General features: G+C 42.4%; 1 protein-coding gene and 1 long non-coding RNA gene across 4 annotated transcripts in view; one reads left to right on the top strand and one right to left on the bottom strand.

Moving 5' to 3' along the window:
• Fam78b (family with sequence similarity 78 member B) overlaps nt 1–14,069 on the bottom strand; it is a 92,004-nt gene that overhangs the window by 49,945 nt on the left and 27,990 nt on the right. The gene's annotated exons all lie outside the window — the stretch shown is intronic.
• The window catches only part of LOC138835696 (uncharacterized), a 29,262-nt gene continuing 25,316 nt past the window's right edge, over nt 10,124–14,069 (top strand). For both annotated transcript variants that reach the window (XR_011374701.1, XR_011374699.1), the window contains exon 1: nt 10,124–10,178. This is a non-coding gene — a long non-coding RNA (uncharacterized lncRNA). The remainder of the gene's footprint in view (nt 10,179–14,069) is intronic.

Raw genomic sequence — 14,069 nt, 5'->3', positions numbered from 1 at the left:
CCTTTGTTATATCCTTATATCTCTGGTTGCTTTCCCAAATCATGGGTTAATTTCTAGATCTGTGCATTGGATTTGTTGAAACATCAATCTGGAGAGTTGGAGGTAAGTTAGGAGATGTACTATTCCCTTGCCTCATCCAAGACAAGAAAAGGACTCCCTAGGGAGAGGAGAGGAGAGTGGTCTGGGGTAGTTGGATGCCATAGCTGACTGGAGAAGGATGTTTTGCTTAGGGCTCTGATCTTCCTGAAGCAGGAGAACCCCACCTGAGCAGGACTTCTAGCAATCAGTGATGAGAATGGCCCTTGAGTTGGGGAAAAGTAAAACCAATGAACAAATAGCCACTGTGTCTAATTTCAGTCCTCTAGGCAGCCAAATCCATCTACTTGATTCAGGTAGTGATTGCCAAGGAAAACCCTCTGTTGATATTGAACACATCTGTAAGTTTAGCATCCATAATACCACAACATATCTCAGTAGCCTTCAGAATAGAGATTTGGTGTAACCCACTCACATGGTTACCAATGGATTTGAACCCAAATCTCCTGCCATTCTCCCTAGCAACAATGTAGTGTTGTGTATGTGTCATTTGATCTCACGGTGTTTACTTGCAAAATGAAAACAGGAGTATCTAACAGGATCATTGCAAGAATTAAATAAAATAATGTATGTAAAGTCTCTGGCATACAAATGTGCATTTAAAATGTTATTTTCTCCCTTCTTAGTTCCTCCTCCCTGGGAGCCCCCGCCCCAGGTTATCTCCAGGAACTCTTAAGAGTGGGTTGTTCACAGCTACTGGCAGACAGCCCTCTTTTGAATGAAGAACGCTATCAGGCTGAGAGTCCTAGAAGGAAGTTATACAAACTGCAGAGGGATTGCCTACTTTGATCAAGGACTGTTCTGAGAAAGACATAACTAGATAAGATGTATTTAAAAGAAATTCTACAGTGGCACAGATAGTGAAAGTGGGACCTGGACCCCAACACAGCAAAGTGAGAGTGTGGTGTAAGCTTCATCTGCAAGGAGAGAATAGACATCTCTGGCTGCCTGCTGGGTCTTGACTTTCAAACTAGGCTAGGCCTCCTACACCACATGCAACTGGGCCCTTGGTTTCAAGGATGAAGATAGAGCTGACAGTTGGTCTCAGTTCTGCCCAGTTGGCTCCTGTCTTCAGGTAACTGCCTTGATGTTCCCTAGTCATCTCAGATCAGGCATCACGTCTTCTCTCCTGGACAATGGATAATGGCTTCTAACTTCTCTAGTTTTTCCTCCATATGGCTGTCTAAAATGCACAGCTCACTTAATTTAACTCCCTTTGGTAGCTTGTCACTACTCAGAGGATGAAATCCAAGTGCCTCAGTCTATTAGTCAGGTCTTTTTATTTGAATATGACTTGGAGAAACTTAGGGTTTTTGTTGTTGTTATTGGTTGTGGGGCTGGAACCCTGGGTCTGGGTGTTGGTGTCCCTGAGCTCTTCAGAGAAAACTTTTAGGTTTTTGAAAAAGAGTTTTTGGTAGAAAACAAAAGTTCACAGCAGAGAAGGTCATGAAGACCTTCCTGGAAGGGAAGATCACTTGGAAGCTCCTGGGAACTCAGAGGCTAAAATTTCTCCATGGGCAAGGAAGAGACCTTCTATGGCCCAGAACCACCCACTTCAGTTTCAGGTTTCAGGGGCAAGCTGCATTCTTCCTCCCCAGTTACTGCAGAAATTCCAGGAGAGCATCATGATTGGCCAGCGTGGGTCACATATCCATTGCTCAGTATTGGGGCCAATGTAATGGGCCTGTTTCATGACTAGGCCAACTTCAAGTGGAGAGAGGAATGAGATCTGGCCTAAATAAGTCAATAGATGAATGATGAGCTGACAAAGACAAAAGCCTGACACAAAGTAATGCTACTTTTAATTGTATTACACCACAGCTATGCTACTGTTGTCCTGTTTCTGGCACACATCAGACTGCCTATTGTCTTCCCATAGTACTCCTGGTTTTCCATATCCATCTCCTGGACACTCATTGCACCTTCTTTACTAGGATAATGCCTAGTCATCTTCTGAGATTCAGTTCACCATCACCTCTTCCAAGAATCTCCTTCTCAAACTGGGAAAGGGCAAGGGAAGGGATGACATTGTCCAGAAAGAAATGTACTCTCTACCCAACTTATGTAACTGTAACCCCTCTGTACATTACTTTTATAATAACAAAAATAATAACAAAAGAATCTTTCCCAGAGTTCTTAGACTATGTCTTTTTTGTGCTCATAGCACACTTACGTCTTTATTGTAATTACTACAGAATATTAATAACAATGACTATGATAATTTAAAAAACCCATGTAACACTTACTGTATGTCAGACACAATTCTAGGCACTTATACATTTTTTTCTGTCCCTGGGGCTTGAACTCAGGGCCTTGGTGCTGTCCCTGAGCCTAGTACTTTACCACTTGAGTCACAATGTCACTTCAGGCTTTTTCTGAGTTTATTGGAGCTAAAAAGCTCACAGACTTTCCTGCTAGAGCTGGCTTTGAACTGCAATCCTTAGATCTAAGCTTCCTGAGTAGCTAGGATGACATGTATGAGCCACTGATGCCTGGCTGGCACTTATATATTTTACCTCACTCGCTCCTCACAACAGTATGTGCTATGATTAGCCCCACTATATGAATAAGGAAAATGAGGCTAGATGGCTTGTGTAACTTGCCTAGGATTACAGAGCTCATAAGTAGCAGAGTAATCACAGCTCTAAGTCTGTGTTCTGTAAAGTGACTTTACAGGCCTCAGTCTACTCGTCTAAGCGATAGTGAAGGGCCTGTGACAGCCAGCCTAACATTCCGGGGCCAACTGAGTCACTCACAGCATTCTGACAGAAGTGAACAACAGAATTCTCATTGAGTAGGAGCAGAAAAAAGAGAGAAGGAGGAAAGGCTATTTGGGCCCCTGGAAGTTGGATTTTGAAGGGCTGTGTGGAAAGAGGGGTTAAGTCCCAAACCGGCTTGCATGGGAGACATGGCATGGTAGGGGCGACAAGACACTAAACAAGTCAGCTAGAGAAATATAAAATGTTTCTTCCTAACTCAACCTAACATACAACCATTCTGACTGGTCTCTACCTTCTTGAAGAAAAGTTGGCTTCTGTGGTTAACTGAGGCTTGCCTAGCAAACTGAAATGGAGCTCTCTCATCATCAAAACTGTTTAAGATTATAATTTGGTACATCCTGTGTTGGGGCATGCACGAGTTAGGGTGGCTTTTATATACTGCTGTGATGTCTCTTAAATTAGCATTACTATCCTCCAGTTGCTGGACCACAAGCAGGCAAGCAAGGCTCCGATTCACTGCCTTTCTTTCAATAAGCTTTCAAAGGTGCTGGCTCAGTTTCTCCAGTTGCAGAATAAGGCTGACTCTAATAACAGGCCTGAGTGGCCATGTGGAAGTCGGGGGAAGGAGGATTCTTGGTAAGGCAGAAGGTGGGAGCATGCTTGAGGCACTCAGGGAATGTTGAGGGGCAGGCTCAGCTGGACAGAATGAGAGTGGAGACGATGAGGGTAAGTTACAATCAGGGGCCATGCCATGCAAGGTCATGAAATTTACCACTGCTACCTTACATAATGTAAGATACTTATATAATGTAAGTATCATGATGAACTTCATTTTATAGAGTGGAGGCTGGGGACAGAGAGGTTAAATGTCTCATCCAAGGTGATGTGGTTTGTAGGTATTGGAGCTGGAAATAAATCTGTGTGGTCCAAGCCTGGAATTCATGTGCACATCCTAATGCCACAAACCCTCTCCTGACATGGAAACCAGCGGGCTCTGTGATTTCCCCCTGTGTTAACCAAGTAAGCCCTAGTACTACTCAAGACTCAAAAATTTGAATGTCATAGAAATATTGAGATCTGGACCTGATTTTGAGGCTCAAGCTTGGGTCTTCCTATGACCAATGGCATCAACTTTTTGAATACTAGTGCTCTCAATCTATAATAGACATGAACACCCTGACCTTACAGGACTGAGCAAATTAAACAAATGATGCAGGTGCAAGGAGTCTGAAAACTGATGATAGTTACTCTTTCATTTCCGATCTCTTTCCCCAGCTTCTTGCAGCTGCAGTCACTGACAATCCAAGTTCAGTTGTACTCCAGACAGAGATGGAATGTACTGAAAGGCTTTATCCCAAATCACCACCAATCTAGTGGGAAGCTTGGTCCTGGGAACAGGGCTTTACCTGGGACTGGGGGTACCACACCCCTTCCAGTCCTCACAGTGGTCAATCCAACTTTCTCCCAAGGGACTCAGGATCTGATACTCCTAGACTTAAAACTCCAAATCCCTCCCCCTCCTTCTAACTAGCCAGGACTTACTGTCTGCACTCACAGCTCTGTCTAAAGTGTTAGATACATTTAGGTACTCAATAAATTATTATTGCTGCTATTAAGACTAATAATAGAAAGGGGAATTGTTGCCACCAAACATACTGGTTTGAATGGCTGTTAGTAAAAGATACCTTGGTGATTGAAAGAGGAAGATGAGTTTACAACATTGTCTGACTGCCATGGGAGAGAGTGAAGATGCCACTAAGCATGCAGAGTACAGCCTAAAGGCAGAGGGCAGTTCTTAGATCAGACCTCACCTGCAACAACTCTGGCCATCAGGTAGCAAATGGATTCACACACACACTTGCTTGGCATACAACAATGATTACTCTAGAAATAATTAGTACAAAACACAGAGCCACTGGCTCACACACCACTGTCCACTATTTGATACAAAGCCATCTGGGAAGCTGGCATCAGTCATATGAACTTTATTGTAGGAGTACTGCAAAACTCAGGAGAAATTAATGCCTAGGACACAGGAAACTGAGATTAATGTGGAAATGGAGAAAGTAGTAGGAGAGCTAATGGCACAAATGTAATTTTGATATCATATTTAGACCTACTAACAGGAACTAAACTTTTCTTTGCCTATCACCTCCTATTATTCCTCTTTTTATTCATTCATTCATTTATGTATTCCTCATTTTAATTTTACTCATTCATCCTTCACTAGTCTTATTCATTCAATTTGTTCCTTTATTCTTTACTTCATCTTAGGCCACAAGGAGCAGTGAAACAAGAAGGAAGGAACCCATGGAAGGAGAATGAAGGAAGCAAAGGTGGAGGCAGCAGTTCAAGTGGGCAGCTCCAGGATAACTCAGTCTGGTCCTTCACTGTCACTGATATTCTCTTTGTACCGCTATTTCCTATGAAGTAAGGGGTTAATATCTGTGTCAGTTTCCACTGTGACAACAGAATTGATGCATGGTGGCGAAAAGGCCTACCTTGGTATGAAAAACCACACATGGTATGGGCCAGTGAACAAGAGTGGCAGAGGCAGAATGCCCTTCTTCCCTGTGGTAAATGCCTGGAAGCATGGAGCTTCCCTTCAGCTGCTTAGCAGATAAACATTAATGAGTATATATGCATGTAGGGTAGACGATGGATGGGTGTCCTGGGAGCCATCACTTTGATGGTCCCTCCTTAGATGCATTTCAGGATTGCAACATTGTAATTGTATAGAGTGTTGGAATGAAATAATAAAAAGGATTGGGGGAGGAGAATAGAAAATTGGACTGAAGTCAAGCCACCAGTAGAAGAAAAAATGGGAATGAGACTGAGGAATCCTAGGAAAGGGTGGGAAACTTTTGCCAGAATCCAAACATGAGATCCTGCTCACTTTCCCAAGTCCAGGCCATGTCTTCCTATCTGGCTCTGTGAACATGGCAGGAAGCCCAGCTGTACCAATTCAGTGCAGAAACCCTACTGAGGGCACATTCCCGTGTATATAGATTCAGAGCATCCCGATGTTAGAATATTAGGAAAAAACAGCATATGGCATATGTTCTGCATGCAATTCTGTTCCTGCTGTTAACTAAGTTAAATTCAAAGTCTTAATTCTCCCTGCTTATAAAAAGGTGATTTTCATAGAGACTAAAGCCCCAGGGTGAGCTGCTTTCCTTTCTTGATGTTTTTCCCCCATTGACTATTATTTTTTGAGGGTCACATAAATAGTCCCTAAAAATTATAAATGGAGTGGAGAAGCTCATCTCCACAGGAAAAAAGTGAACCTCTGCACAAACACTCATCTGCCTTTCCCACAGGAAGTGGGTGAGACCTTTCCAGGCATGGCTGTGGAAAAATGTGGGAAATCATCAGTTTTAATGCTTTTCCCTGGCCCTTCTCCAGTGCTCCAAGTTCCTGACTCCTGGCTCCTCTTCTTGTCTTCTTCTGCTCTATTTTCTCAGGGATCCCTATTTGAAACTTGAATTTTTATTCCTTTCTGCCTTCCCCCTTTCCTTCAACTCCCACAAGTACTGCTACTCTAGTACTCACCCCTCCACCAGCTTCCTCTCCTTCCACTGCTCACTAAGTTAAGCACCACGTTCAGATCTGGCGTTGAGACTCTTTATGCACTGGCCACAAAGTCTTACTTCCTGTTGCCTTTTTGTCCAATCCTATGTGCTCTCTGCCATAGACCAGGTTGCTCCCTCTGCCTTGACCACATTAAGGCTATGCTGTGCTACCTCTGCCTTCTGAAACCCTATTTAACCCTCAGGACCTATTCCAAACATCACCTTCTCCATGGAATCTTCTTTTCTATGAGATCTGGTCTTTCTGGTATTGGGTACATATACATTGAATCTCGTCGTTTCTGTGCTTCAATATTCCTCCTGTGAGAATTTATCATCCATGAAAATAGGCATCACTGCTCACCTCTGTGACTCCTCACACACAACAGATCATAAATACATTAAAAGGGAGATGCTTCTTTGAACTGCATGGACATCAAGTTACTTGTTGGACTGTAGAGGGGCATGGAATTTTAAAAAATGCTGTTTCTTCCTTCTGGTTCTACATCAGTACAAACACATAAGAAAAGACTAAAATCCTGGGGAGAAGGAGGAAGACAACCACATACCCTCTATCTCCCCCCCACCCCCAACCTCAGTCACTTAAAGTGTCCTGATAATCTGGAGTTAATGCAGTCTTCTGAGGGCAACTGCACCCCCAGGGGACATGAGGCTGAGTCTAGAGATACTGTTGGTTGTCACATCTAAAAGGTGCTACTTGGCTCTATCAGGGAGAGGCCAAGAATGCGGCTACACATCTGAAAACATCAAGGATGGCTGCCACAACAAAGAACTCATCCAGGCCAAAGTGTCAATAATACTGCTGTTCAGAAACCTTGAATTAATGTATAATAGGCATTATTAACTTCATGATCAAGTTGAAGATGCAAAGGCACAAAGAAGTTACATTGTCTTTCCCAAGAGAACAGTTTCTGAGTGACAGAAATAGGTCTGAACCTCAGTAGCTTGATTCTCAGACCTGTGTTTTTTCCTCCTAGATCAGGTGTCCAGCTGTGTAGTCAGACATTGTGGCAGAAAGCTGACAAAGACTACTGTCATTATTAAGTTTGGTAGATGTCAGAGTGACACAAGGCTATGTGTACAGGCAGGATAACATAGTCTATGAACTCCTCTTGTGTGCTTTCTATACCTTCTCCAAATTAAACAAGACAGTACTAGACAATGCCAGAGCCCAGATAAAAGGCAAGCCAGTGCCCCCGTCCCCTCCAGTACCCTGGGCAAGTCCCAAATGGTTCATGCTGGGGGAGGAGGAGGAAAATACCCCCTAACAATGGGTAACTGAGCCTTGGCAGAGGTGACTTTGCTGACACGAAACAATAGCAATGTCAGTTCTCCTTGCTCAGAGCGCTGTGATGGAGTCTGGGAAGCTGCCCAAAGACAGAAGATATCCTTGTGATGGGAACGCCATACTGGGAAATCATACACCAAGCTGGGTATTGAATTGACTCAGGGGAGTAGAGAGGAGCTTGCTGTCATCAAGGAGGATGGGCTTGACTGACAAAGAGATCATATAGGTCCCTATCTTGCAACTGCTCATCTGCAGGATGGCGGAGGGTTGGAGGAGAGCTGGGAGGACTGTGGTGGAGATGAAGAAACTGGAAAGCATGAATACTTTTCCAAAATATCTACAGATGCACACGGGTTCTATAGCATATTTATCTTCAGGGGCTGGAATTCATGACAGATGTGGGTTCAATATGAGGAAGAATTCCTAAAATAGCATAAAATTCCATGTCATTGGAATTTGGGGCAAGCTAGATGATCTCTTTGGGACAATGAGGAATTTCCTAATTACAAACTTCTAAGTTTCTAGTATCGTTTATGAAGGCAAAGGCAAGGTTATGGATGGACTGCAGGGACCCAGCTGAAGCCCCTAGCAGCAAGCCTCTCTATGGTATCAGGTGTGACTTGTGCAACAACCGCCCCCCCCCCCCCGCCTCCTCCTCCCCCACACCATGTGGCAAGAGGCATTCTGGTGAATGAAGCGGCAGATTTGAATGGCAGTGAGGTGTCATACAGGCATTTTTTTCACTTGGTGAGAGCTGTGGACTTCAGCAGGGCCAGACTTCTGCTTTGATCTGAGGGCCAAAGCCAAGAAGGGCATAAAGAGCTCACCAAAGCAGTTTTCTCCAATATATCCATTTGTCAGCAGATGGCTCTACAGTAAGAGCAACAGGTAACAAAGCCTGCACACGTATTAGTTGTCATCATGAAAGAAGACTTACTATAAAATGAATATGACCTGTTTGGTGACACCTTATCATAACCATCTTACAACCTGGGGATGAAGCCAACCCCATCAATAACTGAAAAAGCATTTTGAAAATTCTGTTCCCTGTTACTCAGAGGGGATTCTAAATTTTCTCCTTCTCCTCAACACTTAGAGTGTGCAGAACAGGACAACTGGTCTTTTCTGACATTGCCCAAGTTAAAAATCTGGTGCCGAAAGTTAACAGTGTGATCTTGGACAAGGTATTTATTTCTACCACTTGAGTCATGCTATATCCTTAACCTTTTTCCACTTTAGTTATTTTTCAGATAGGGTCTCATGTTTTTTGCCTGGCTGGACTCAAACAACAATCCTCCTGATTTCTGTCTCCCAGAAATTTACATGTGTAAATCACTAAACCTGGCTCAAGTCATTTAATTTTTCTTCTTTCTTTTTTTTCTTACAAGTTCAGGGACTTGAACTCAGGGCCTGAGCACTGTCCCTGAGCTTCTTTGTGCTCAAGGTTAGTGCCCTACCATTAGCACCACTTTTGTTTCTTGGTGTATATTATTGGAGATAAGAGTCTCATGGACTTCCTGCCCAGGCAAGTTTTCAACGTTGATCCTCAGATTTCAGCCTCCTAAGTAGCTAGAATTATTGGTATGAGCCACTGGTGTCCAGCTGCTCATTTAATTTTTTTTGTCGGTCATGGGGCTTGAACTCTGGACCTGGGCGCTGTCCCTCAGCTCTTCAGCTCAAGGCTCTACCACTTGAGCCACAGAGCCACTTCCGGCTTTTTCTTTTTGCTTATGTGGTGCTGAGAAATCGAATAGAACCCAGAGCCTCATGCATGCAAGGCAAGCGCTCTACCACTGAGCCACCTTCCTAGCCCCTCATTTAATTTTTATGTTACAGTTTCCTCATCTATACATTGGGGGTCCATGCTACTACTTACTCTGTGGGATAACTATGAGGATTAAATGAGATGTTTTTGAAGGGCTTAAAATGAAAATAAGTCCACTATTATGACAAAAGGTTTTCCCATTGTGGGACCATGTGGCACGCCAAAAGATCTTCCCATTCCTCCAATGGATGACTCTCTTTTTAGTTATATCACTTTACTGGTTTAGTCAGATTCTCACATTTACCTGAAGTCACAAAGTCCAGATGCCACTTGTCTTTAGTTTTCTGTGACAAGATCACTGCAATGATCAGTCAAGTCCTGTGTGTTCTATTCTCCACACTGTAATTAGACTATATAAACTTGTGTGGATCAGTAAGGTCAGCTTTGTTGCTTCCTGCCCTAGATTACTGTTAGATAGATGTGACTCTACTAAAACAGCAGCTCAATATCAAGAAGGACTTGCTTCACACTATCTGCAGGTTTCACATATCTGTGGGCTCCCCAAGACCAACTGCAATGACAGTGATAAGGGCAGTGTGGAAGGTTTTGACTATCTTGTTTATACCTTCTGTGATGGGGGCAACTATTTCTGAGACCAGGCTTAAGTCATTTGAAGCATGGAGAATTCATTGAGGAACTGGAGTTTCCAATGACGGGAGGTATGGTGTTGTTTATTGAAATGGCAGTAACTTGGAAACTGCTGACTTTGGGGATGACAGTCATTCCCATTTTCTCTTTGAGGGCAAGATTTCTGATACGGGTAGGATTTATTTCTTTTCTTGGCTTCCTGGGTGGGTGTAAGAGCTGAGCTTCATCCAGTTGTAGGCTCATGACAGGGCTGAACTGCCTAGTAAAGCCTCCTCTGGTCTTCCTTCAGATGTGTTAGGATAGAGAACACTTGTCACTGTAGAGCTTCAGGTTATAGTTAAACTATCCAAAGATGCACCTTAGAGGTACAATTTCTTCAAAAGAACATGCAATTTGAACACTCCACCAGCAGGTGCCAATAATATATAATCGAATTTCAAGATAACCTTTGTTTCATGTAAGGATTTGCCTTAAATTCCACAAATGTCCATTTCCAATGATTTAGTATACTATATGCAGCATTCAAACAATGTTAATCTGTTAAGAAACCTTAAGAAAAAATGGACCATGATATAACATAACACATTGATTTTAGAGGTTAGGAATGTACTTCAACATGAATCCAAGGCCAATTTAATTATAACAGTCTGCACAGCTTTTGTTGGCAGGCTGGGACCTTTTCTGGTGTCTCTTTCACCTATACTAGCTTCTTCTTATCCTGATCACCAGCTTACCATTGCAATTACTCTGCTTTTAACTGCTACTTCCCTTGGCTCTAAACATTATTATTTACTGAACATTTGCCTCACACCAGGAATTAGGCAATGTGCTTTTAGGCTCATACCCTCATCTTAACAGATAAGTTATATATTTTTATCGCTCACCATTTGACCAGTAGGAGAAAGATTCAGCTGATGACCAAGCCACATCTAAACCCAGATTTTCCTGACTCCCATACCCTTGCTCTCCCCACCATAACTTCCCTCAGGCTCTCAGAAAAGGGTCTGGAGAGTTTCTCCAGGCTGTCAGGTGTCTCTTTACGCTGTTTGTACAGTGTTCATTCTCTTTTGTCAGAAGGAAGAAGTGGCTATTTTATTCTTTTGTAGATAAAGAAATGTCTTCCACATTTCCTTGTTCTTTTATTCTAGAGGCATTCTGAATAAGTGTGCATATAACATTTATTGATTGATTCATATATTTTTAAGAACTCAAAGACCCTTGGGGGGACATTTAATACAGCTCCGTGTCTTTATAGTAGAAGAAAAAAGCAGGTAGGAGATTGTAGTGCTCCCTAGGTGGGAAAATGAGTACTAGACAAATGACTAGTTAGTGGTAGAGACATGGTTTCCCATTTTATGGTTGGATCAAGTAGTCTATGGCTTCTGGATCAGTTCAGAGTCCTGAAGAAGTATCCTTTGGAGAGGTTAGAACATTTTTAAAAAAAAAAAAAAAAGAAAGGGGAAAAGGAGGGTAAAGTGGCTAAACTTGTTTTAAAAGAGTGGAGCATGAGTATTTTAGAACAACTGAGTAGATTAGCTGTCATTACCTTACATTCTGTCCCTGCAGTTGGCAACACATCACAAGGGGGTATGGGAAGACATGGGTAACCCACCCATAGTGTTAACTTTAAAAATTTAGGAAATGTCCCCTGGCTGCCCTTTAATAACCTGGTTTATACCTGTCATCTGTGACTTTCTCAAAGTTCAATTCTAGAATCTATTTATAATTTCAGCCCATACTGTTTCTGAGAGTAATGATTTTCACATATTTACTACCTACAGCGAAAAGTACTACTTCCTTCTATTTGGCCTAAAACAACTGGGTCCTCTCGCTCTGCTCAGCAGGGCAGGATGAGAAGCCATTAACATCTTTCACCTGAAGAATTATTTTTAAAGATGCTAATTAAGTCTACAATGAAAACAGGCATAATACTATGCAAACACATTAATTAGGCCAATTTTGAGGTTCCAGCAAGTTCTCCGAAAAAGTTTAGTCCATTTACAAGGGCTTGACTTCTCTAGCTGACTTCATCGGAACCAATTTCAGTAGGGATTTTTTTTTCTTTAGACACCTATCTGGGAATGGTTTATATCTGACCCAGAAGAAAAAGGAAAAGAATATGCAACTCAAGGGCAGAAATACATAAAATATAAAATATAAAAGCAGTGACAACTTGAAAAATATGTTCGTTTTGTTTTCAAAGTCCAATACTTGGAAAACAATTTCCCTCTGGCCAAGAGGTACATTGTGAGTGGCTACCAATGCTAGTAACTAAAGTAGGCAGATGGACTAGCATCTATTGCTATCCTGATGGAGAGAGTTATGTTCCAGTATCTGAATTCTTCTTGATAAGGATTTCTACTGTACTGTACCTTGTGTGTTTCACTCAATTAACATTAAGTAATTTAAATTTCAGGATTTTTGTTTTTGTTTACTACAAAAGCAGGGATGGGACATGTAGGGTGAAGACTATCTCTTTGGAGATGAAAAAATGACTGATGATGCTCTCAATTCTCCTTTTGCTGCCAGGGGAGGAAAAGGATTGGAGGAGAAATCAAGCTAGAGAGAATTTCCAATGGAATAATGTCCACCAAGGTCATGGGGCTCTGGTTTTCTTACCCGCCCAATATAGGCAGGAACAGTGGAGGGAATTCCATATCATGACTTTTTCAAGTGGAGAGGAGAAGCTAAGGCCCAGGTAAATTTATTCTCCCCTAAACAGTCATATTAAGGGTATGCTACAAATAGAGTGCAAAGGTTATCAACCTGAGGTGTTTTAGGATTGGTATAGATAGAAGTTTCCACAGTTGGTTTTTCATAGTAAGGAGAGATCTAGTCTCCTAAGCTCTAGGAAATTCCCCAGGGGCTTTCAACATTCTCAAGAATTCTCAATATTCTCAAGCAGCTGGGTGCCTGTGACTTCTAGCTATAAATCCAGTTACTCAAGAAACTGAGATGTAAGGACTGAGGTTAGAAGCCAGACTGGTAAAGAAAAATCTGAGACCCTTATCTTAAAGTAACCAGCCAAAAACCAGATTGGAGCCATTGCTCAAGTGATAGAGTACCAGCTGTAAGCAGAACAGGAGGCCCTGAGTTCAAGCCCCAGTACTGGTACATGCACACACACACACACACACACACACACACACACACACACACACACACACACACACACACACACACACACACACACACACACACACACACACACAGAGTCAGCAGACCCAAGGCCATCATCTGGCCTGAAGTCGTGTCAATACTTACATCTGGAAACTCATTCTGCTGGGATTTTGTAATTAAAAAAACATCCTTCACTTCAGAGACTAACTAGGATTGTACTATTTTATTCAGACACTAACCCTTATTTTGCCTTGCAAAATTAATACATTTTCTCCCAAACCCTAAATAAAGGAGATGGAAGAGAAGAAATGCAGGAACATGGGAAGCCTCTTACCAAATATCTTTTAGGGGGGACTTATCACTCACGAGTATTCGCATTGAGCTAAATACCTAACCAAATGTTGCCAGTAATTTGCTTGTCTACAGGACTAGCCAAGATTTGCGGAGGTAATAGCAAAGGCTCTAAGAATTCTGATGCACACAGAGTGTCAGAGACTTAATAAGAGTTCAATCTTTTAGTCATGCCTGAATTCACAGCGTGGCTTTCCTAAGAAGTACCAAGTGCTTTAAAGATGACACATTAATCTTTACAGAACCTGGTAATGGAAAGCCTGAGCCTACAGGGACAGGGTAAGGGTTGGGGAAGTTGACTCCTAGCTGTGTCCTGGCTCCCATGAGTGGATCAGTGACGTGTGTAACAAGACAGCTGTCTCCAGATGCCTTGTCCCTCTGCCCTCTCAGCTGCTGTCATTCCTGCAAATTCTCATTCCCAGTTTTGTTATGAACCAGACACACACACACACACACTTTCTCTCGCCTTTTCTTTTCTCAGCACTTTATTG

The sequence above is a fragment of the Dipodomys merriami genome, unplaced genomic scaffold (assembly GCF_024711535.1).
Source record: "Dipodomys merriami isolate MVZ:Mamm:240054 unplaced genomic scaffold, mDipMer1.0.p SCAF_24, whole genome shotgun sequence".
Classification (NCBI taxonomy): Eukaryota; Metazoa; Chordata; class Mammalia; order Rodentia; family Heteromyidae; genus Dipodomys; species Dipodomys merriami.
Note: the sequence above shows the minus strand (reverse complement) of the source record. Positions and strands in the feature narration are given on the sequence as shown.